The sequence below is a fragment of the Colius striatus genome, chromosome 5, assembly GCF_028858725.1.
Source record: "Colius striatus isolate bColStr4 chromosome 5, bColStr4.1.hap1, whole genome shotgun sequence".
NCBI classification, from domain to species: Eukaryota; Metazoa; Chordata; class Aves; order Coliiformes; family Coliidae; genus Colius; species Colius striatus.
Window position 1 is genome coordinate 6,992,540 of NC_084763.1, and position 24,654 is coordinate 7,017,193.

General features: G+C 40.8%; 1 protein-coding gene across 2 annotated transcripts in view; it reads right to left on the reverse strand.

Annotated features, from left to right (window-relative positions):
* TMEM108 (transmembrane protein 108) overlaps positions 1 to 24,654 on the reverse strand; it is a 163,184-nt gene that overhangs the window by 100,811 nt on the left and 37,719 nt on the right. The window contains exon 1 of one of the 2 annotated variants that reach the window (XM_061996954.1): positions 22,638 to 22,853. The exons of the other annotated variant lie outside the window; for it this stretch is intronic. The gene's annotated coding sequence lies outside the window, so the exon portion shown is untranslated. Of the gene's footprint in view, positions 1 to 22,637; positions 22,854 to 24,654 lie in introns of those variants that run through there. 2 annotated transcript variants of the gene reach the window in all.

Consider the following 24,654-nt stretch of genomic DNA (forward strand, 5'->3'; position numbering starts at 1 on the left):
TAAAATGCAAAAATATTTAACTTCGACTCCCAGTATAGAAATCCCTCAGTTTTTATCCTGCATCCTCCTCTCTCCCTGATAAATTTCCATGTTCTGACCTATGCTATGGAACTGCCACAAAATAACAGAAGGTACTGAAACTTCTTGAAGCAGAATTTCACCCCCATCCTTTTGTTTTTGTCAGAGACTAAATTATTTTTACTGAAATGAAAAAAATTACAGCCTGACATTGGAACAGAAATTTTCTGGGTTGGAAAATTTCTTTTTTAATAGTAACAAAATGCTGTTACTGAGTGAGGCATCAGAGCAATCTTCAGCAGACTCAAGGTCAACAGAGTCCCTATCTATACTGTCCTGCACCAAATCACATCAGGAGCTTGAATCTTTTCAAGAAAGCAATTATCAAGAATCACAGAATGTCAAGGATTGGAAGGGAACTCGAGAGATCATCCAGTTCAATCCCCCTGCCAGAGCAGGAGCACCTAGAGTAGGTCACACAGGAACTCATCCAGGTGGGGTTTGAATGTCCTCAGAGAAGAAGACTCCACAACCCATCTGGGCAGCCCCTTCCAGTGCTCCCTCACCTGCACAGTGAACACATTCTTCCTTGTATTTCTTTGGAACCTCTTAATGTTCCAGCTTATACCCGTTGCTGCTTGTCCTATCATTGGCCACCACAGACAACAGCCTGGCACCATCTTCCCAACATCCATCCTTCACATATTTGTAAACATTAATGAAGTTCTGTACATAACTGTGTCTGATTCTTCACATACTTCCCTTCATGTTATGCAAGTAAAACTTCTGCCTTGTTTTTTGCTGGACCATATCCTCAGATGTGTATTATGACTTAGAGAATTTCCCACTGTGGAGTTCTTCAATATCAGAGCCATTGAGAGAATGCAAATCTTAAACTGAAAAATATTTAAAGAAATCAACTAAAATAATATATGGAATACTTTTCTTACAAATGCACTAATTGTATACAAACTGAATTAAGCCTTTTATTAGCATGTAATTGGGGGAAATATTAATACATTATTTTAATTTGAAAAACCCCCATGAGTTAGAAGCTTTGAAACGGGAAGCTGCATAATGGCAGCTTTAACATTAAGATGTTATTGTAAAAATGAATGTATATAATGAACTCAGAAAAATAGAAATGTAAGTGTCTGATCCTTTTCTTGTTTCCTGTACATCTGCATTGGAGTTCGCCCATTGTTATTCAACTAGCTAATCATCCATCCTTTGTGCACTGTGAGTGTGTTTTTACTCAGAGAAGCTAATCTATGAAGACATCTGTTATTTGGTAGATAGCCTATTATCTCAAACCTCCATGCCCTGCAAGGCATTTCAAGAAGAAGGAGAAGTAGATACATCTGTTTCCACCAGGTAGGACTATAACTGAGCATGCTGTAACACAGCAGAGCAAAACTCTTTCACTTGCTCTTCATCAAAATGCTAAATGAATATGGAATGATGCAAACAAAGAGAAATTCTGGGTAGTTTGTTAGGCCTGGGAGGGAAATTGACTTAGAATCATAGAATGGTAGGGGTTGGAAGGGACCTTTAGAGATCATCTAGTCCAACCCCCCTGCAGAAGCAGGGTCACCTAGATCAGGTGGCATAGGAACATGTCCAGGTGGGTCTTGAAGACCTCCAAGGAAGGAGCCTCCACAACCCCTCTGGGCAGCCTGTGCCAGGGCTCCCTCACTGAAACAGGGAAAGAGTTTTTTCTTATGTTTAAGTGGAACTTTTTGTGTTCCAGCTTCATCAAGATCTCCCCTCAATCTCCTCCTCTCCAGACTAAACAGCCCCAGTTCCCACAGCCTTTCCTAGTATGAAAGATGTTCTACACCCTTGATCATCTTGGTGGCCCTGCACTGGACTCTCTCCAGCAGTTCCCTGTCCCTCTTGAGCTGAGGAGCCCAGAACTGGACACAGGACTCCAGATGAGGCCTCACCAGGGCAGAGTAGACGGGGAGCAGAACCTCCCTTGACCTGCTGCCCACACTCTCCTTGATGCATCCCAGGCTGCCATTGGCCTTCTTGCCCACAGGGGCACATTGCTGGCTTATGGTCAGTTTATTATCAATCAGGACTCCCAGGTCTCTCTCTGCAGAGCTGCTCTGCAGCAGTTTGGCCCCCAGCCTGTACTGGTGCATGGGGTTGTTCCTTCCCAGCTGCAGGACTCTGCACTTGTCCTTGTTGAACCTCATGAGGTTCCTCTCTGCCCAGCTCTCAAGACTTCATAGAAATTGTTTAACATTTTCTTTGAGAAAGCAGAACATCTCACAACAGGAACAGTGGGATTTGTGACAGTGATCACAACTCACTGGATCTATAAACCAGGCACAGTCACAAACAGCAGTGGTCTGTGGTGGTAAAGGTCAACAGTAGACATTGAGGGCAATGCAAATTCTTGATTATTCAAAAATGCTTGTGCTGTTGCTCCCTAATTACCTGTCCATATGAACCAGTTCTCTCTGCATTCCACTAAAGATATACTACCTCTCCCTCATCCATGAATCAATTGCAGCTCTGAACTATCCTTCTCATGATGTATTTGGGATGAAACAGGACATATATTTACCTTCAGGCTGCCTAAGTAACATAGCACAAGGTACCTGCATTCTGTAAGCTTCCATTCCTTCCATCTTCATCACTATATCAGTTTTTCCCATTGTGCTTTGAACACAGATGAGACACATTCAGATTTATCTTACTTAGGTTTTGTGACACTTAAACTGACAACTGGTGGCTGCTAAAGCAGGCTGACCATGCAAATAGTGTCATACATGTCAATAGAAGAACAATGTGTACATCTGAATTTACAATATGTACAAGTTCTTTGTATTCAGACTTTGGAATGGCACTAGCCACAAACTGCAAATTCAAAGAGCTCATGTAATTTCTTACTCCAGCTCTACCTACCCTTACATTTTCGAGAATAATTGCCTAAACAAGAGTTTAAAGGTGTTTTGGCTTGGTTTTTTACTGCCTCAGCTCACATGCCCTAGAATACTGCAGAGACAGCAGAGTTGATGCAGCATTGCCCTATTCTCTGATTAGTCAATTGTAGAAATGCAAAATTGAGGAGTGACATATGACATTGACACTTTCTGCTGGTGTGTAAGACTGTTTTTCAGTGAGAACAGTTAGACATATTTCTAATCCCAGTCTTTTCTCTCTTCTTTCAGAGGAGTGTGCCCACACTTATTGGATGAGAAAATGGCCTTTCAACTCTTTACTCAGAAAAATAAGGTGCAACTCTGTAGGTTCATCTGTTTGAAGATAGTTATCCACAACCTACCCAAGTACTCCAACCATCGCTCTACTGAGTACTCTAACACAAGACCTCCCTCACTTCCCTGATAGAGCTATTTTTTCCATTCTGTATAAATAATTAAGACATAAAAGCAGCAAAGGCTCGAACCCAAGTCTCCTGTGTGTAATGTGAGTGCCCTGTCCACTAAGTGACAGGATCAGTTTCTCTGTCTCGCTCTGGCTATGAACATTGAACTATTTATTTGGGGCAGAGTAAGTGCAGCAGGACAAACAGAGACACACAGATTGATTCTGTAGTCTGTTGGCTTATAATTTAGGTGAAAAGAATCAATCAACAGTCAGAGCTTTAAAAACCAGGTATTTATTTCCTTGCTCTGTTTCTCCACTGAGACACCTGTGTATAACCATCAGCTGCCTGAGATCTCTGGACAGTATTAAACCAAGGGATTTCCTGTTAAAAATGTCAGAGATGTTAAGGTCATCGATGCAAGGTAGCTGAGCTAACTGAAGGCCTTTTGTATGGACAATAGTTTGGCTACAGCAAGAGTCAAGAAAGACTATAACTGTTGTAGATGACTGGCAGGTGCTTCCAAAGCCTCCACATGTGGTGGGTCGATTCCAGTCAATGCCACAGTATGCTCTCACCTTCCATACACACCATAAAAGCATTCTGAGTGCATGTGCAGTTCCAGTTTCATCATGTGCAGGACAGGGTTTCAAACAGCTTAAAGATTTGGGAACAACAGAAACAGTTGCTTCTAGACACCATGTACATATAAAGAAGTATCTCCCCAAGGAGCCAAGAGCTTGCAATCCCAGGCAAGACAGTTATACTGTAAACATCTGTGTTATATCTACATATCCTTTTGCAGATAAGGGCAAACATATTTTGCTGAAGATGTGATTTGGCTGAAGGCAAAAGCTACACAGTGTGGTGCTATGCCCAACCTCTTGATGGAGCTTAACGGATAAAACACAGGTAAAGCAGCTACAGGGCTTCCCATTCAAGGTTGTTTCAGTTTGGGGGGGTGGGGGCAAGAAAAAGTGAACTCAGGCTGGTCTGCAAACACCACAGGACAACTAAACAGCAGGAAAAGCTAATCCTGGTAAGCGACTTCTCTATAAAATATGAAGTAACAGCTCTGTGTGGAAAACAGACAGATCTGGGATGAAATGCATTAAACATTTCAGGCATAAAATGCTCTATGGGTGAAGAAGGAAACATTGGAAATGAACTAATAACAAAAAAGACCAACAGTAACTGTATTCAGTACAGCATATCACGTTCAAGTGCTCAAGCAATGCTGCAAATAAAGTTAGGAGTTTTTACTTGATCAACAGCTATGCCTCTCTACCACTGCAGGACCCACACACGTTATTTCTTGCTTTTCAAGACTCCATGGTGTCTGGTGGAATTATTATTCAGTTTAACAACAGACTAAAGGCAAGGCTCACTCTCCCTTTCTTTTTAGCCATACAAAACCTAGAAACCTCATGTAAACATTTGCATAAGCTCTTTTAATCAATGCTAAAAAGACAGAGTGTCCTGGGTGATAACTGCTCTTGTCTAAACAAAGCTGGGATGAAGCCTGATCCTAAAATATGATGGCTTGCTACCTGAAGGTGCCATGTCCCCTCACTGATGACATGGAATGCTTAGGTGCCTTGCTCCAAGTCAACATGCCTTCTTTAGAGAATGAAGACTCATTAGTGCAAAATCAGATTTGGGGACTTAAACGAGGTCAGAAATCAAACCAAATCTTCCAAAGTCTCTGACTAGTGCATTAGCATAAAACATGAGCTTCTTTTGCAAGTGGGTGTTGCAGTAGAACGCACAGATGAGATTCCTCCCCCCAGTATGTCTACAGCAATTGCATGTAAAACATGTTACTCAGTCCACAGCAGTGTTGCAAAACAGACAGTAGAGCTGAAGTTCAGAGATAAAGCAGAAATGTGACATTGTCTACAAGGAACAATTTTAATAGACAGTGGACAAATACACATATGGAGCATAGAGGTAGTAGAAGTAGGAAGAATCAAGAAAAATTAAGAAAGACAAAGTGCAGGGAAAACACCGTACAGGGTTTCACAGTACCCCAACACATTCTGTTATGCAACAGTCTTGCAAGACGAGTGGGATGAGTAGAGCTGGCTCGTTGTAAAGAGGTAGGCAAAACACTTGGAAATATATTGCCAGAAAGAATAATTTCACAGGAGTTTGGTGCTTGAATATTCCATGTCTCTCTCTAGCTCCTGTGCTTCTATTCTATCACAACCAATTCAGTTCTGCACTTGCTTTTCAGTCCACAAGAAATATGAAAGTGAAATCTGGAGATAGTTTGAAACTGCAAACAATGATCAATTAGCATGTCTCACCATACAATCTATTACCTTTCTCTTTCATGGTCTTTGTCTTGCCCTTAAGTGCCACACTGATTTACTACACTGTTCTACTTAATTATCTCTAGTGCTTTATTTCAGAAGTGATACTATTCTTAGCTGTTTCTTTATTGGTAGCATTGCATTCAGAGAGACCATCCCCTCATCCATTTCAAAGCTATCACAGCAAGCCCAGATCTGTAGTTTAGAAAAAATGGACACATTTCATGTATTTGGGGGAATAAGACACTGCTTTAAATGGCATAAAAGCAAACTCCAAGATTAGTTCACACCCACAGGTCAGAAAAATAAAGTCAGCAAGCTGACAGGTCCTCTCTGGAAGACATTAAGATTACTCTGAGTGAAGCAAGACATCATTCAGTTACCCAAGAGATGAATTGTTGCTTAGAGTCTTCAATTCAACTCTAACACCCTGCAAGAAGGCTTTGACCTGTCTTACCCAGGAACACAGGAACGTGCTGGTTGGCACAGGTGAGGACATGGTGAGAGCTAGCTGTGAACACATTCAGATTGGAAATCAGAAGACAGTAACTAAGCAGCAGAGATTTCAGACTGCAGTAGTGGAATTAAAAAACCCCTTAATTTCTGAAGTGGAGCTCAGTGGGTCTGTTGAAGGGTGACTGATACAGCAGTTGATAGAGAAGGGACTGGATTCCAGGTCTGTGTTTCTCTCTTCATGAAAGAGCTGCTAAATAACAATGACCTATCATTTTGCTACTTGTATGTGTGAAATGTAAGGAGAAAACTACATTAATAATGGAAGGGAAAGATACCTGGAATCTAAAGAGCAGACTCGAATACCTAACTTTTATTCCTAAAAGCAATTTGTATGTTCAATGAGACAGAAATCTGTGCAATCCAATCCCACCCTTGACAACAGAATGCAGACTCCTGTGATGAGCCTCTTCACTACCCATAACTGAACTACAAGTCTCAAGTCCAGGGATAATGGTTGAATAGCCTCCCCAGCACATATATTAGTTCATGCTAAAAGTCAACAGTTTGCCAAAAGAGAACAAAACATTCCCTCAAGACAAAATGGAGAAAGACCTGTTAGAACTTGGATGAAGGGCATGTGCTGACTACTGAACAAAAGTTACTTGTTTACTACTGGACATTGCATAAGGAAGGGTAACCAAGGTACTAGGATACATGTTTATGCAGGAGGGAAACTATAGAAGGTAGCTAAGAACAAAATATCTTTCCAAAAACCTGTCGTTTTCTCTTTCAGAATTCATGGCAAACACAACACCACTTCTTCAATTATTCCTCACCCCCACATTCTTTGGGTTTTGTGCCAATTGCTGCTCCTCTCTCTAACAGGAAAAGTGTCAGTGTCAAAAATGAGAGACGTGGCGTAACCGCAAATATAATTACTGTGGAAATTCAACTCTGGCGCTTTAATTAAAGCCTGACAAATGTATCATGGATCCCAGGCACCAGCATGGAGCACACCCATTAGAGAGATTATTCCTCTTTCTCTGGCCTCCCATGTTAACACAAAGGAAATATCAATCATGTCACAAAACTACTTTTCCAAATCAAAGATGCTGGGAATTATTCTATTACCTTTCTCACAGATGATTTTCAGTGTTGCTGAGAGGGATTTTTATGCAAGAAAGCAGCATGTTAGCGGAAATTTTTGCTTAATTACTAGGTTAATGGTAAATTGTAGCTTTTCTGTTAGGAAAAATGGCAGCTGCTGAGCCCCTTCTATAAACCTACACTTCCTCTGTAACTTCAAGATATGTTAATAGGTTTTCAGGAGACAAATAGCTTCAAAATGACATGTGATGAAAAAGAACCGGAGGACATAGAGATGCTTGAAGCAATCCTTGAGGGAAAACTGCAGTGGACTCATCCTAGAATTCTTCAGCAAGCCTACATTTGTTTTTGCTGCCTTCCAAAACCAGTCTGCACCTGCAGTTCCCTTTAAGAGTAACCTGGAATGAATTACTCTCAAAACACTGACAGTATTGCTTTCTCTTTTGAGCTCTAACTCTCTGTCCACTGATGCCAGGACACTGCTAAGAGACAGAGGGGATTGTTTTTTGGATGCTACTGCTAAGCACTCAGAAGTAATGAGCAATACTGACAAGCTTATACAATAAGAGAGCAGGACATTTTTGCTTTTATTTACTTAACATTTAAGACTTGGTTTCGCAGGTGACCAAGGAGTAAAATGAAAACATGCTCAGATCTCAAGAGTGTTTTGTTACTCCTTTTGCTGCTTAAGATATTTAAACAAAGAACTTTCTCTTTCACAGCCCAGTTTCTCCCCCTCTTTGATCCAGAAGCAATAATCCCATATTTATGAGATTATTTTTGTTGCCATGGAAATTAACAACATAAAATTCAGCATTATCATTTCTGTACAAGCAGCCAAGATGTAGTCATCTTGCAAGACAAACATTTTCCTCATACCTCTCCCAACCCCCACCACCCTACACACACTGCAGGTCAAGCACAAGAACCAAAAGACACAGTGCTGTGTACAGTACACCAGAGCCTTGCATATGGCAAGATTCCCCAGACAGGTCAGACTCTCACTTCTGTCAATGTTACAGGAATATTTTTTAGGACAGTGAGGAAAGATCCATCCCAATGTCCCAGGAGATTTCTCTTATGGCACCATCAACTCTGCCAAGAACTAGAGACAGTGGCTTGTGGCCATTTGGGATTATAGGACCCTAGTCTATAATGCAGTAGCCTAAAATCACTTGCTCCTCTCCCAGAAAATCCAACCTGAAATCATTAAAAGTGCTTTGACATACAGTCCATCTTTAATTTCTTTTTTCCCATAAGCACCCAACAGAATCTCCATGCTTATCCTACAGTGAGGTACTGCTTACCAAGGCTGACTGGCAGATGACTCTGTCTTTAGTAAATGTGCAACCTGTTCAGGAACAAAGACACCCCCGAAGCACCCTGCTCATGTCTTGTATATGCTGGTGGCTGATAAATTACACCACCCACGGCAAATTTTCAGTAGTTCCTTGAGAAAGTATTAGTCTAAACACCTTATTTTGTTTATAGATTTACTGTTGGCTACCAGAGCTGTTGCTATTTGGAGAATGGATGGAAAGCCAGGATTCAGAAAAATTGCACTGTCATACACTCTTTGAATCTTAAAAATGTCCAGCGAGATGCCAGGCATATCCAATGAGTATGACACAGAGGAGTCAGTGAAAGAATCTACCCAAAGGCCCCAAAAATGCAAAAGCAAACTTCAAACGTACTCCCAATCCCTAGTTCTGATAAGTTTACCCCTTCATAGTGATTCAGTGCTTGTGCCAGGGCTGGGGATAAAAATGAATCCCTTCTCCCTCTCTCTTTGCATTAAATCCTTACTACACAGCCCTCCCAGGCTGAGCTGTAAGGAAAGTTGTCACTGCACAACACCATCACCTCCATCTTTTTTTTAATGTCTGTTTTAATAACATGATATACCTAAAGGACATCATGAAAACCTTGGAATTTCAAAACCCATACGATACAATGTGCAAGTAACAAAGTAACAAAGCAAGTATCTTCACTCTCTCTCACAGGTCTGACCTAGAGAGACCAAGAGAGGTAAACCTCCTTGATAATGCATCTGAGGACCAGAGAGACAAGACAGGCAACATCTGAAGCCAACTGGGATGATGACTGTTATGATGTGGACATCTGTTTGCTGAGACTGGCACATTTATTTCCTTAAAAATGAAAAGGTCAAGAGAAGGCAACAGTTTTCAGTCATCTTTATGGATTTACCCTGACAGTAACACTCAAGGAAAAATACAACCAACACAATCCATATCCTGGTATGTTTTATAATTTTGGGTGGTACAGAAAAAAAAAGCTTTAGCTCCAAGAAATTCATCACTTGGAGTAGGAAATAGTTCCTTGACCAAAGTTTATATGATTTCATACTTGACTGAAAGCAGATGAATTTCATAACACATTTCTGAATGAAAAATGGGGAGCTAATGTTGAGTAATCCTTCATATTAATGTCTTTAGGTATTAATATCACAGTTAGCCAGCTTTCTGGCTATTCTCCATGAGCACGCACAGAAAAGGATACTGATTATTGCAGTCCACATTATCCATCACCCTTCTATTGCAGGCATAACTTCTGCCTGGCTCTTGGAAATGCTTTAAGCTGGTTATTGTTTTAGAGATGATGTTTGCAACTGACTGGATACACACAGAGATTTACTTTCCTTCCTTACAAATTTCTGCTAACAAGTCCACTGAAAACAGCCATCACAGTCCATCCACCACAGGTACAGCAAGCGGTCTTCAAGCAACAAAGCATGTTTCTAGAGCTAAAAGGATATTGCAATTCACTAGCCACAATAGTAAACACACCTCCTCCCGGTACAACCACCACTGGAACCAACTCTGCTGAGTTTTAAAAGGATGCTGCAGATCTCTCTGCTCATATGGCTGGATATGAGCTAGATATGTCACAAAAAACTATGCTACTGCTGTATTACCTAGGTTTCTGTTGACCAGGTGCTGAACTGCTCACCACACAATAGGAAAAAGCAATACCTCTCTCCTTTCCCAAGCAAAAGGCATTGGGCAAAACAGAAGTTCTACATACCTAGCATTGCCAAGCCAGAGCCGTTCCCACGTGTGGAATTCATGAGATGTAAAGAATTGTTTGAAGTGGGCAAATTGCTTTCCTGAAATGAAAAGCTCCCTAACGCTCAGAGAAGACACATTTGTCCATGTTTACAAATGCTTCCCCAGCCAAGCCCTGATACCTGAACATGAATACACTGCAATTCCGATAAGAGATGAGAAGATTAATGTACTGTAAGTCCAGAGGGAAATCCCTCCAGACATTGTTTTTGAAAAGCTTAAAATCAGCTTGCTTTTTTTTTTTGATGGTTGCCACTATTCCTTAGCAACAAAGCTATCCTGCTGAACATGGCTCTGCTGGAATACATGCCAGAAATAACTAGCAGGGCTGGCATTGTTTGGACTAACAGGGGAAAAGTAATCAGGTCATTTGTTTTGTGCTGGTGCTCTCCACCTGCTGACCACCTGCGAGTCCCCCAGGGCAACCCAAGAAACACTCAGGTACATTCATATATGTGTCTGTGTGTATACCTAAACATATGTAGGTGTATTTAAAGAGTATTTATAAGGGTAGGTTTTTCACAATTTATGTGGGGGATGAAGAGAAAGATGGAAGAGAAAACAAAGGCTTTCTTCCATCTCTAACAGAAGGTAATAGGAGTCCTACTGAAGTTCAAAGGGCCATCCCCTCTCACCCAATTGCTCAGTAATGGCTGGGAAGAGCCAATGTCCTTGTCCTCGGGATATTCCTCTTCCTCAAATGGCAAACTCTGCACCCCATAAGTGCAGACACTGCAGAGAGGAGCTCCACATCACGTTCCCATATAGAATCATAGAATGGTAGGGATTGGAAGAAAGCCTTTAGAGATCATCTAGTCCAACCCCCCTGCAGAAGCAGGGTCACCTAGATCAAGTCACACAGGAACATGTCCAGGCAGGTCTTGAAGACCTGCAAGGAAGGAGCCTGCACAACCCCTCCGGGCAGCCTGTTCCACTGGTCCCTCACCTGGACAGTGAAATAGTTTTAACTTATATTTAATTTCTGCATCTTTACAACAGCGTGGATGCAACAGCTCCAAAAGCTGGTATGCTAACCCAAAAGCTCTCTTGTTGCATCAAGGAGAATTTGGAGACTTTCCTCCTTGCTTTCCAGGGCTTGCCAGCGAGACGAGCGCATATAACAAATAGTTTCCTATTGGTCTGAAATAACCCATCATGTGTTTGCTTGGTCTAATTCAACCAGGGACTGCTCAGATATTAATTAAATGGATAAAAACTGCAATATTATACTAACAAAGAACTATGAACAAGAGCAGAGTAAATGTGTGTAAAATTCAAGAGAACATAGCCAAGGCACCACTAAACACTACTTCATCAATTTAGCTAATGACACCACCTGAGACTTCTCTTGCAATGCTTTTGATGTGTCTGTGCTTCTGCTAAAACACTACTGTTACACTCAATAGTGTCACGGTACACTGAATTAAGGGTCAAAACAAGGAAGAAAAATTAGCAGATTGAGACCTTTTTCTACCTGATTTTTAAAGGTATGTGATTAATTGTTCCTTCTCACCTTCAGCCCAGCAGAAGTGAGCTGAAAGTAGAGAGGAGTGCAGATCACACCCGTGAAAAGTTCAATACACCTGTTACTACTGGCCAGAAGGTTCCTTTTCAGCTGTGACACACACTATGCCTCAAGGTGCAATTTAACCTAGCACATGTAAACTCTTTCATTTTTAATTTTACATATCTTTACACATAAAGGAGTTCGATGCTTCAGTACCAATGAACCGATGCAGCTCATGCATTAATGCACCACTGGTGCACGTGTTGGGTAGGTACACCATGAAAGAAAAGAAACTCACTCTATTGTCCTGGTAGAAATAGAACACGCTGCTCACTGCCCAGCCCATATGGTGGAAACAAGCTGCAACTAACCTTCTTTTCACCTGCTGTGGAGCATCTTTGAACTTTCACAGCCTTCACACAAAGCATATAGTTAATAAATGATCAACAAACAACTAGAACAATTTCTTCTGTTTCATTCAGATAGTAGCAGTTACAGGCATTGCTACTCAAAAGTGTTTGGATCCAGTACTGTCTTGAGCACTTTTTAGTTAACAGCATGTGCAATAAAGCAGGTGCAACTGCTCTTCCAACCCCTTAACAGATCCAGAGTCTTGGCAGGGGAATTTATCCACAACATTGAGGAAAGCAAATGAATTATGGAGCTAATATGGATCACTCATCTCCAAAGGACCATGGTTAGTGTAGGAGGAAGGAAGGTCTCTACCCTGGCCAGTGGCTGCCCAGCTGCTGGTGTCTGAGAAGCTGACTTCACTCTCCCTGCTTGTGAGCACTTATGGGCTGCTCAAACAACCACCATCATCATCTCCACCAAGGCAGGTTTTGAAAGTGGAGTCCTCCCCACAGCTGTAGAGATACATGAAGGCCTGAGCTGAACTCCAGTCAGCTGCAGTGAACTGTACTGCAGATATTCTTGCTGGTTGGCTTTCTTTGTCAGTGGGGGTGATCACCAAACACCCAGATGTGAAGTAGGAACAGAAGCACATCCAAGAGGTTTATAGCAGAGTTGGAAAGGGTAATAGTTCAGCTTCTACATCAACAGAGATAAATTGGCCAAGTCTGTGCAAAGACTGCTGCTTCCAGGTGTACCTTGAAAATGGAAACTTTCACCAAATTCACTCCTTACATAACCCTATAACCATAAACTAAGGTAACTACTAGCTACTGACCAGGGAGCTGCAGAGCATGCCAAGCAGCCAACACAGCATGCAGTGATTGGTGCTGCTGGCTAAGGAAGAGCTGCAACTGTTCTCTCCTTTATTTTTCAGCCTTAGCCAAGGGCCAAAATACAGTGCTCACAATGTATACTGCTGTTGAAAACAAAACACTGTGTCATGCACAAAGGATGCAACACAGAATACATAAGAAGAAATAATAGAAAGAGCTACTTCAACAAAGTTTTTGGCTTTCTTATGCTAAAGCAAATTACCCTAGCCTGCAGCTGTTGGTATCCTTGCTAAGCCACCAACATGAGGACAGAAAGACTGAGCCTCAGGATAAATATGCAGTTAAATATAAGCTCTCAAAAACTTTTTTGTGCAAGATGCTAGGAAGAACAGTTACCAGCACTGCAGTACCACACAGATGATGCAAATAACCCAGCTATTTAACCACCTGATCATAACTTGCTGTGGCATGAATCCACTCCTGAAAGACCTGAATTTTCTCTGCCAGACACTCTGTGCAATAGTTGTCCTCGGCTTCTACATATCAAAATGCTTTTTAGTTTACCAACCCCCCCAATGTCAACTTCAAAGACCTCAAAGAGATAAAACCCCTTTCTAAAGCAGCAAGCAGAGATATTCTCACTTTTAAAAACACTCTATTAAGCAGCAATTCAGTTGCATAAAAATCCCACCAGTGTAACAGCAGTGTTGTGTGAAAAGAGATGCTGAAGAAGATCAGCTCACTAGGTCACTGCTCACTTGTGCAAAAAAGAAAGTACACTTTTCCCATGGAAAAGGCTGCTCCATGATATTTTTTGTCATCTACAGGATGTCTGAGTAGCAGCATCTGAATCTGGGCACACGAGACATTATTTTTCACAATAACTCCATTAAAGCAAGATTTCATACACAGTTTTAGTTTTCCCAATGGTTAGCAGCATTTCAGTTCAGCTCCAGATGACATTGTCTGCACTTATTTCTTGCTCTCCCTGAAAAACACACTATAAAGCCTAAGAAAACTACATTGTCACATCCTCCTTAGAGCCCCCTCTCACAAAGAGGACACCTTATGCCAACCAAAGGCAAAGTCACAGGAGGAAAACTTACAGAGTCCATGATGCTGGTTTTTTTAGAAGTCGAATTCAATGGCTGCTTCTAATTCCCACATTTAACGAGCACTGCTCCTAGTGCAGGAGTGCCAAACTGTTCCCAGGATCAGAGCTTTACTGAAGATACCAGCTAGCTGACCATTCAGCATCAAGGATCACCATACAGGTCTTAAGGTATCTGAAGAATTACCCACAACTTACAGCTTTGTGGAGCTGAGACAAAATGACTGTTCTTCACAGTTAGCTACTGTCTGCGATACCCAAGCATTATGCCAGTGAATGTTTATCTCATTCATTTAGCTGCAGACCATCTGACACTGGCAAAATACAGCTTTCCATGCCAGTCTTCAACATATGTATATGAACTAGTAGAATAAATTGTATCCCTCTGCTCTGGCTACTATCCCAGCATATTTTACTGAATAAAACACTGTCTACAGTCAAACACTGAAACACTCAAATTTAAACGTCTAAGCCTTCTGCATAAAAGAATAAATTTAGGGTCTCTTGTAATAAGTTGAGCCCTCTCAAGTCCCACTAGAGCCAAATGGAGTTGAAAGAGCTCTCTAAAAACCAAAATATTCAAATGAAAGATCATTATGCCAAATATTCTGAGGAAAACAGAAATCTACTCATTCATACAGGTTGGCTTCATTAAATAGTCACAAAAGACAACCCTTCTTGCTACTTGTGATGTTCACTCCCTTCAGCATTTTATTCATTTTACAGGGGGAAAGAAAAAAAAAACCCAAAAAAGCCCACACAAAATAATCTTTTCTCTGACACTTTTATGTGAATATTGCTTATCATCTCCTAGCTTGACAGTCTGATGGCAAGCAAAATCAGCAATAATGTTAATCATTCACAACTGCTGATGGCAACCAGCCTTGCAAATTTGAATCACAAAATATCACAGACTGGTAGGGGTTGGAAAGGACCTTTAGAGATCATTTAGTCTAACTCCCCTGCCAAGCAGGTTCCTCTTGATCAGGTCACACAGGAACGCATCCAGGTGGGTTTTGAAAGTCTCCAGATAAGGAGCCTCCACACCCTCCCTGGGCAGCCTGTGCCAGGGCTCCCTCACCTCAACAATGAAGAAGTTTTTCCTTATATTTAAGTGGAACTTTTTGTGTTCCAGCTTTGTCCATTACCCCTTGTCCTGTCACTAGACACCACAGCAAAAAGTGTCGCTCCATCCTCTTAGACAAGAGGTTTAACTATGGCCTTGAAAGATTCTATCCACCTATTAAAAATTCTGTTGCTGACACAGAGGAAAACAACTGGCTTCTAGTTTGTTTCAATACCATGTTGTTGCAAGATCAGACTCATGGGAATGATTCCAGCTCATGGAAAAATCTTAATCCTTTAAAAACACATCTATGTATAATTTGAATAAAATGAATATGGAAGTAGCAAGAGTGAAAGTCTTTACTTGCAAGTGATCTATTTGACATCCACTAGTGTTTTTCTAGAGGTGGCTATGGCTTCAGCCACAAGCTCAGAATGCCTCATCTTGTAATGAAAGGCTAAATCTTCTCCTTGTTGTATCATCAGCTGTAGTGAAATATGCCAGTTACTCCCTAAGTCTTGTTCTGGAAAAAACATCCAGCAGATTACAACAGCAACAAAATCATGTTACCCATTCTCTCCATTCACTTCACAGCATACCCATACTGTCCTTTACCAGCTTTGCAAGAAATAATAATGCAACCAGCTTTCTGTTTTTCAGCAAGTGCCAAGGTTTCACAACCCTTCATAAAAAACAAAAGAGAGGAGTCTTGTTCAGGGCTCAATATGTCACTTTTCCAGCACATCCCTACACTCTTTTGCTGGGACACAGCTCTCTACAAGAGTACAAGGAACACATTTTATCCACTACACGTTAGCAAGTAAGCAATATTAACCTTAGACTCCAAAAGCAGAGTAACAAAGGTATAAGATGTTATTGAAGCAAAGTATCATTCCCCAAAGGCACTCCTATTCCCTCTGGTTTTGACCACACTGACAGCTTCTTTTCCTCTCCCGTTCTCCCCCCTCCATTCCCTCTGCTGCACACACTTGCAGCTGTTGGTGACCAACCTGAGTCGCATTTGGACAGAAACAAGGCTGAAATATAATTAATGTAACAGGTCAAAAATGATAAAGCAAATGAGGAGAAGCTAAACAGCAGCTCTCTGCTGGCTTCTGAAAACTGTTCAACAGCTTGGCTGAACCCAGAGAAGTCACATCTTACAGGCACACTCACACTTTTATTGGTCTAGGCTGAAAAGATTCCAGTCATGTCCTGCTGTGATAGATCTGACTACACAAACAAGAAAACAACAATCCTGCAAGTTTAGTAACTTTAAAGGTACCTGGTTACACCTCTGTACATCTCCATTGCCCTGAAGCTCCTAATAAGCCTTTCAAACCAAGACAAGTCAAGTCTAACAAGCCAAGAGTCCCATCAATACCCAAACACAAGAATTGCTACAACAAAGCATTCTAAGTATCTCCCTGGAATGCTGGAATGAAGATTTACCTCGTTTTACACAGATCAGAATGCACTTTTTTGATAGTGTCAAAGGTTCTCTGAACAGATGTATGTGACAAGTTTTGGTGTTCTCAGCAGAGTACAATGGTCAGGCCAAAATTTAAGAGAGTACTGAAAATCCTTCCTGCACTGACACAATCTAATTGTAGCTGTCTTTATCCAGTAACTCCAAAACCAGAGTAAGTCAATAATACTCATCTGGTTTTATTAAGAAAAGTTGAAAGATAATATTTTTAATATTGTCTAATAAAAAAAGGTTTTAAAAAGGAGACTGTTAGTCATAAATGCAACAAAAATCTAAGCTGCATGGGTACTACTTCAGTTTATTTGTGGAGCAAGGGAGTTTTCACTCTGTGATCCTGGGAAGGGAGGAGCAGCAGGGTGTTTCTGTAAGCCCTTCTGGACTTAGCACAAAGTCATTTGTTATTTTAATGGACTAAATTTAATGGCCATTTAATTTTTATATTCTTAATTAAGGACTAAATTCTATTCTCAATTAGCTTAAGGAATGTATGAAGTAAATCTGTTTCAGTTGTTCTGGATTTACAAATTAAACCATGCTGTCCAGAAAATTGTTTGATAACACATGTATTTATGCAATGAAAATGGGTTCATGCAAAGCCCTTGCTCTGAATACTTCAGCTTTTCAAGTGATGGAGACAGGAACAGACGCGTGACTTTTGTACTCTGATTCAGAATAGCTGCTGTCTCATAGCCCATCCTCAATGATATCACAAAGTGCCTGAGGGCAAGGAAGTAGATAAACCCTAGATGCACCTGTACTTCAGTTATGAACCATTCACACACACAAAAAGGACAAGCTTTCAGCAGTGCACAACTCACACAAGGTACCAGGCTGCAGTGATGTAGCACTCAGACCTGATGTGAAAATGTCAAAAGAATGAGGGTGACTTTGTTAGGGATGCTGTAAAAAGAATGATTGAGCTTGAAACAATGCTGTTGTATAGGCATGTCAAAAGCAGAAACCTGGGTACAATTAATGAGAAGCAGAGTCAAGAGACCACAACAAACTGCTTGTGTCTGCCAAACTATCAGGAAACTAGTTGGAAGGTATCTGCAGGAAGGGGAGATCATGACCATTGACTCGTGAACGATGACCAGAAACCGCAGAAGACCCTCTTTGAGCATGCAAAGTAGACATTTAGAAAGACACAGTAATATTATAGTTGTATGCAAACTATTAACCAATCATTAGAAACACAATTGTATAACCTTGTAAACTTTTGTGTATAAATACAGTGCAGAAACTCCTGTTGGGTTTGGTTTGTGGAATTACTACCAAGCACCCAGGACTACACAAACCTGAAATAAACAAGAATTGACTCTTGAGTGTGTGATTATTGGCAAGTTGCATACTAGGTAACAATCTGCTTTTTGGATGTGTATGGTATACCAAAAAGTCCAGTACAGATTAAATAAGTGTTGCTCCAAAGCTTCATCTGCTAACAAAAAAGATATACAGATTTACATTCTAAAGCTGGTCTTTCCCTTTTTTACAAAGCAAGTTTAGATAGCATGGCATTTGCAGGATTGAATCCCACAGCATGAATTCAACCAGTAAAATAAAACTCTTGTGTTTGCTATTTAGATCTTTCTAGATGCTTTTATGCAATGAAGATGCCCAACCTAGATGACCCATTTCTTATAAAAGCAGACAAACACGAATACCCTTAGGAGATGACAACCATTAAGCAGACAACTAGCACGATACAGAGACCAAATGAATGCCATAATGAGAATGGGAATTACCCTTCCTTTTGTTGGTTTTTATTTCACTCAGCCTGCTCAGCCTCCATCAAAATGACTTTGATGATGTTATTAAAAATCGCAGGTTCTTCCAGCAAACGGGCTCAGAATGTCTCAAGGCAGCTATTCTGGCTCCTGCTGGAAGGTCCAAATGAGCTTGTTGGAAAATGGTTTCTCCTACAACTAATAAAAGTGACAGTGGGGCTGATGCAACAAACAGCAGTTCTGGAAAAGCTTCCAAGCAATTCATGTTTAATTTAGGAATTTGGACAGTGAGTTTGACATTTGATTAAGTCTGAAATTCCAAATAATCTAAAGAGCATTACATTAATAACACTGTTATTTCTTGGCGGTGATATAACAACTGCCAGTGCCTGCCTGGGTGCTGTTAAACACCAACAGTTGATCAGAAGTACTGACAAATCTCAAGAGTCAGCTCTCCCCAGACTGATTAAATGCAGATGTCCAGCATCTCAAATAACATGATGTTCAAGACAGAACTGGGGAAGCCAACAGACAGGTGTTTCTACTACCCTGTGCTGCCAAGTCTGCCCCATAAAGGCAAGAAGGCTAAAGGCCAACCATGCAACAATTAGAACTTAATCTCCAAATGTGCCTCTGTGCTCAATACCTCTCACCAGCTGGTCACTACTTATCTCCTCATGGTATCTGGACACTTTCTCTCAAAAAAACACCTTAATCAACCTCTTCTGATGTGGTATAAAAGGCCAAGTCTGTTACTCGTTCATGTGGGCACAGGATTCACCTACAAAAAGTTGAAAGAGCACCAAAAGGATTGCTCAACAACTTATTTTTTCCATGCTGGACTGGGAAAAGCCCTACCACAATCCTAGAGGACATTTTGCTTTTGTCATCAGGAAACCTTTCCAGTGGAGCACAAGTAGCATTACTGCCCTCCCTACCTGCCAAAATATATCAGTCCAAATTCTTTGCTACTGGAAGCTCGGTACAGCTCCACAGATTCAGCAGAGAACTTAACCTAAGGCAGGGCTTTTGGAGGGCCTATCAATGCTTCTGCAAATTTGTCTGATTAGTATCCAAGGCATGAGTTAGGAATAGACAAGCCATGGTTAATCAGCAGATTAGCTTCTTCAAAAACAAAGGGATTTTATTTTTTTAAGGGAACTGATGGGTTTAACCATGCTTCTGCAAATCTCTTGCTGGAATTCCTGGCCCTCTGTGGAAAAATACCTGGGCATGGGCTTAATTTAAAAAACAGCATTTGAGTTTGTTGCATATTCAGGGAGAGACTTTCCTGAAAAGATTGTCCTGTTATGGGACAGCCACAGGCAGCACAGGAATGCAGAAGTGATCAAAGGGTGTAAACACCAAACCTGAGGCACCTAACATAGCTTTTGTCACTAGGCACTCAACACCCACTCTACCTGTTTTGTTTCTGCTTATTCAAGTATCCAGGCTAACCTTTGGTGCTAAAAAGAGATATTCCAAGTATGAGGTGGTGCAATGTCTCAAAACAGAAACAACTCTGTAGCAGTGTTGCTAAGACATCTGTAAATTACTACAAGAGAAAAAAAGAAACACTCATTTACTTCTATTTTCTGTTTACTTCTTGCACCTTACTCACTTGGCACAACGCTGCTTCTCACCTACCAGAAGAATATGACAGTTTCCAGTCAATCAAGAGGTATGCTTCAGTTTTATTTAGAACCCACAGAGGAGGATTGTCCTTTTATCGTGGTGTATTCAGACTCAGGAAACTTAGGCTCCCTCCCAATTCTGACATTTTCTTTTTAACATTTGACAAAATGCTTTATTTCTCCACACTTCTGAGAACAGTTACTGTTCTGTTATCCCACATAAATAGTGATATCCCATCTGAAAGAGAGAGATACCATTTCCTTTTTGCTGCACATTATCTTGCCTGTTTATATTGCAGTCTGCAAGACTGGGGCTTTTCCCCACTGGGTTTATACAGCATCTGGAACACAGTGGAGCTCTGGTACAGCTAAAAACCTGTAGAATACTGGAATAGCAATGTTAGTTCCATTATTACCATGGAGAAGCTGAAACTACTGGGGGAAGTAAGCTGCAAAAGCTTCAAAATCTAATCCTGTAGTCCTCATGCTGACAAGATTCTTCTTGCTATCAAGATGTCAGAATTCAGTCATAAATAAGGAAGGCATGTTTTTTAACAACCAAGCCAGTAATGCCTCTTCAGTAACAAATGTAAAGTGAGAGTAAAGAGGTCAAAAACCTTACCTGACAAATTCAGGCTTTTCATTATTCAAACTAGAGGACTCCATATGAACACAACTGCAAAGGAGAAAGCTTAATTTATCCTACATTAAGATTCAAATTGTTCAGAGCTATCACTGATTTAGCTCCACTCTACAAGATATCATGGCCTATGATTTAATTGGCCAATTACTTATACCTGATGAGAACTTGGTGAGAATGCTGTGCCTCATACATGAAGCTGTACTGGTGCTAAGGGATAAAATGTGCAAGCCTGAATAGGAGTATTTTATCAATCATTTGCAAAGCTGACAGCTTTAATGGGTTTGGCATGATGAATATATTGACATCTTTTAATTTGTCACAAGCTAATAGAAAGCCCTATTAAAATTATATAAATTCCTTGTCCAGCATAAACAAATTATGATCCATATTCATAGTTGCTCCAGGAACAATAAAACACACACATTAACTTATTAGTTGTTCTTCCCTGGCTAATACTTCACACACAGAGGGGGAAAAATTAGTTTTGAAAATGCTCAGCTATTCTTCCAAGCTTTTTCCTGATGTGCCCAGAGAAATCAGATCTCTCTTAGGCTTCAAAGCCAAGCCATGAGCAAGATGCTGCCATTTGCAGCTCACAATGAGGTAGGTCTTGGTCCATTTTAATGTTCTGGGTGCCTAGAACTTAGGAGTAAGTTTATTGATATCTGAATGAAAAGCTTCAGGGATGGCTGGGAAACAGAGAAACTAGAGATTTTGCAGAGAAGAAAATCGTGTTTCACTTTTGATGCCATTTTCTGTCAGTCTTAGCAGAGATGCAGCTTAAACAGATGTTATCTCCTAAGTACTTTTGTGCTGAAAGGCCTTGTATGGGACCACTGTGCAGGATTAGGCTGGGTGAAGCCCATCTTTGCCTGTGCATAGTGAGAAAAGCAGGTAACAAGAATAACAGAAAGAACACAGGAATATACCTCTCCATGCATGAGAGAGCAATCATATGCTTTAACATATCCCTTTTGAGCAGTATGTTCACCCATTATATGCTGCTATTCTTTCTGGTAAAATGTATCACCTGCTCCATCTGCTCTAAAATCTTTTCTTCTCATTTCTGCAACCATTCAATTTATCTTCTTAACAGGGATGAGGGCATTTACATCTTTTATTTGGAACATTACAATGGCTGAAAATTGCAGACTGAATTAGGAGTTCACTGCTCACTACAGCTTTGAGGTAACTGCCACAACTGACTGCTACATGCAGAACAAGATGAGGTTTCTGTTCTTCATGCTGTGCAAAGTCAGCAGGGGACAAGTAGATTCCCAACACCCAGGGAATGCCAAGCTAGCATAAGATTTACTTTAACCTTTGTTCCTTGCTTTTTCCACTGCCTTTCCATGGTGATAGGTTATCCCATTTATGGTGCCCAAATAGGAAAGCATTACCCTTTCTAAATCCAGAGGGAAAGATATACAAGCAGCTTTGCTGCTTCATCACTAAAGGGAAATATGCTGCATTCAGGGGGTTGGACTAGATGATCTCTAAAGGTCCCTTCCAACCCTACCATGCTATGATTCTATGATGATTCTATGTTCTCACAGCAACTTATGCCAGTTCTTGGAAAAGCAAATAAGGAGAACTGGGGCTGTGCTTTACCTGCTTTCTTAGGTGGCACAGTTGCAAACATCTTCATTAAAAGCAAAACAAAAGGAGTGACTTTAATATTTTGGAGATCCACAATGTAAACTTAGATGGCATCAATACTTAGCTCCATCCCACAGAGTATTATATTTAGGATCTCAGATGGAAGAGGTGATACCATTGAAAACTATTATGAGAAACCACAAGGAAAACAGCTGAAGAAAAGCTTTACAGTGGAGCAGCCCAAGAGAGACAGAAGAACCTCTAGATAGGTATTGCAAACATGTTAAAGAGTGAGGCTTTTAACCAAGCACCTTTGGCTTGCTCAGTGCATGGACAGCAAGATCTGAAAACTTACCAGGTGTTAGTTTGGTAGTGATCATCGTGTTTCCAGCTGCCTCAGCATCTGCACTTCTTGGCTATGTAAGAGAAGTACTCAGAAACTAACAGAGAATGCTTCAGCAATAGTTTTAGGGTCCCTCAGCTTTGATATAGCTCCACTGTGCAGGCATCAAGAGTACTGAGCCACATGGGTTCAAATGAACTTGGGCTGTGGTTGCTCTTCTTCTTCAAATGAGAGTCTGAATTAAAGTCCACTGCATGCAACAGAGCACTCCCATGGCCCTTTCAGCATGCTCCTAATCACAAAACACATCTCGAAATGCAGAAGAATGACAAGTGTTGCACTTAGGGGATTTCCACGTTATCAAACTATTAAGGTGAAGTGGTGCCTAGGGAAGAAGCATTTGAAAATTGCACACTGCCAATGCTTAAAAAAGATTTCTGCTACTACTGTGCAGGATATGAATCTTATTACACTAGATAGTATTCCTTCACATAAATGAAAGTAGAAAGAAACCACTGAGAGGAATCAATGAGCTGAATGGAAGATTTTTTTTTTCTTCTTAATCATGTTCCAATTTGGTGTTTTCTGTAAGTTATTCTTGTCTCTCTATTATCCTCTAAGGCCTGAAATTCTCTTTTGTAGAAGACATTTCCATCCTACTAAAGTTGACAAGCACTGAAAACATGCATCTGACAATGAAACTCTGGAAAAATGCATCTGTAATGGCTTCTCTCAGTCTAAAAGTAATCAATGGAACAAGGTACAAGCTCTTGCTCAGCTGCTGCTTTCTGACACTTTAATGGCTGCTTGTAAGGTGACTTAGCCTGTAGGCATGCCAGAGAGGGCTCCAATCTTGTCAGGTCTCATAAACAAAGCAAGACTGAAATTGGTCAGCATTTGGATGGAAAGGTAAACTTTGCAGGAGATAATGTGAGAGATTCAATAGATGGCACTCTTACCAAAGAGTCAGGACTGCACAAACAAAACAAGTGAGATATCAAGGGCTGGAAGTGTCATCTTTTAGAGAAGGTGTAAAAATCAAGTAACAAATTGAAAAACCCCCTAAGGTACTTTTGGGAAGATCGTGGCCAACTGTTGTTTTTTTCCACTGAGAAGCTACATTCTGCCAGCCTGGAGACTTCCCTTTGCAATTCCTATGAAACCATGGCATGCACTTTAAAGTCTCCTGTCTCCCACTCCAGAGATTGCTCAGCTTAGTGAAAAGTGACTTAGTAACTGTGTATGAGACCAGAATTTCACTGTACAATCCACTGAACACAGTGTCTGATGGGCTGCACGTGTCACAAGAGTGACATTGAAGAATGGATTTTTTTTAACACTCAGTGTTGAATGGCTCTCACATTACACAGTTAAGCAATGATGAAGCTGTGACTTTGGCCATATAACCAGAGGAGAGAGAAGCAGAAGAATTTCACTTACATACCTGTAAAATTTACCCTGTTCCTGGATCTGTGAAGAAGTGTGCAGTTCAGAACAAGTGCGAGATAAAAAGCTGCTTCTGCTACACCATGCACGGCTTGTCTGGATAGCAGAGCTCAACCAGTGCTAATCATCAGCTGTCTGGACTAACAGCAGTGCTCCATGCCTAATCTTATCTAATGAAAGAAGCAAAGTTTCATCAAGGATCATGCCTCTAATTGTCCTATCTTCACTAGCAAGATATAATCCATTATATTAAAGCTTCAAGGCACCTGTCCTTGCAGGTAATACACTACTTTCAATTGTCTGATCATAAACATGATCTGACCTTGAGTTGCTGACCTATAGATCAACCTAAATTTTTGGAGTGGGTTTTTTTTTTTTCCTTTAAAATAATATATACAAAAAAGGAAGAAGAGCAACTGTAGTGTAGTTAGGAGTGAGCTCCTCATAAGAAGCTGCCACAGAGCTAAATGAGAGAAACGTGAAGCACCTCATGGCCAACAGCAATCACCAAGGAGACAAAAATCCAAAGGTAGTGAAATGTAATCTGTGAAATGCAGTATGGTAGGAAGGGATCATAGAATCA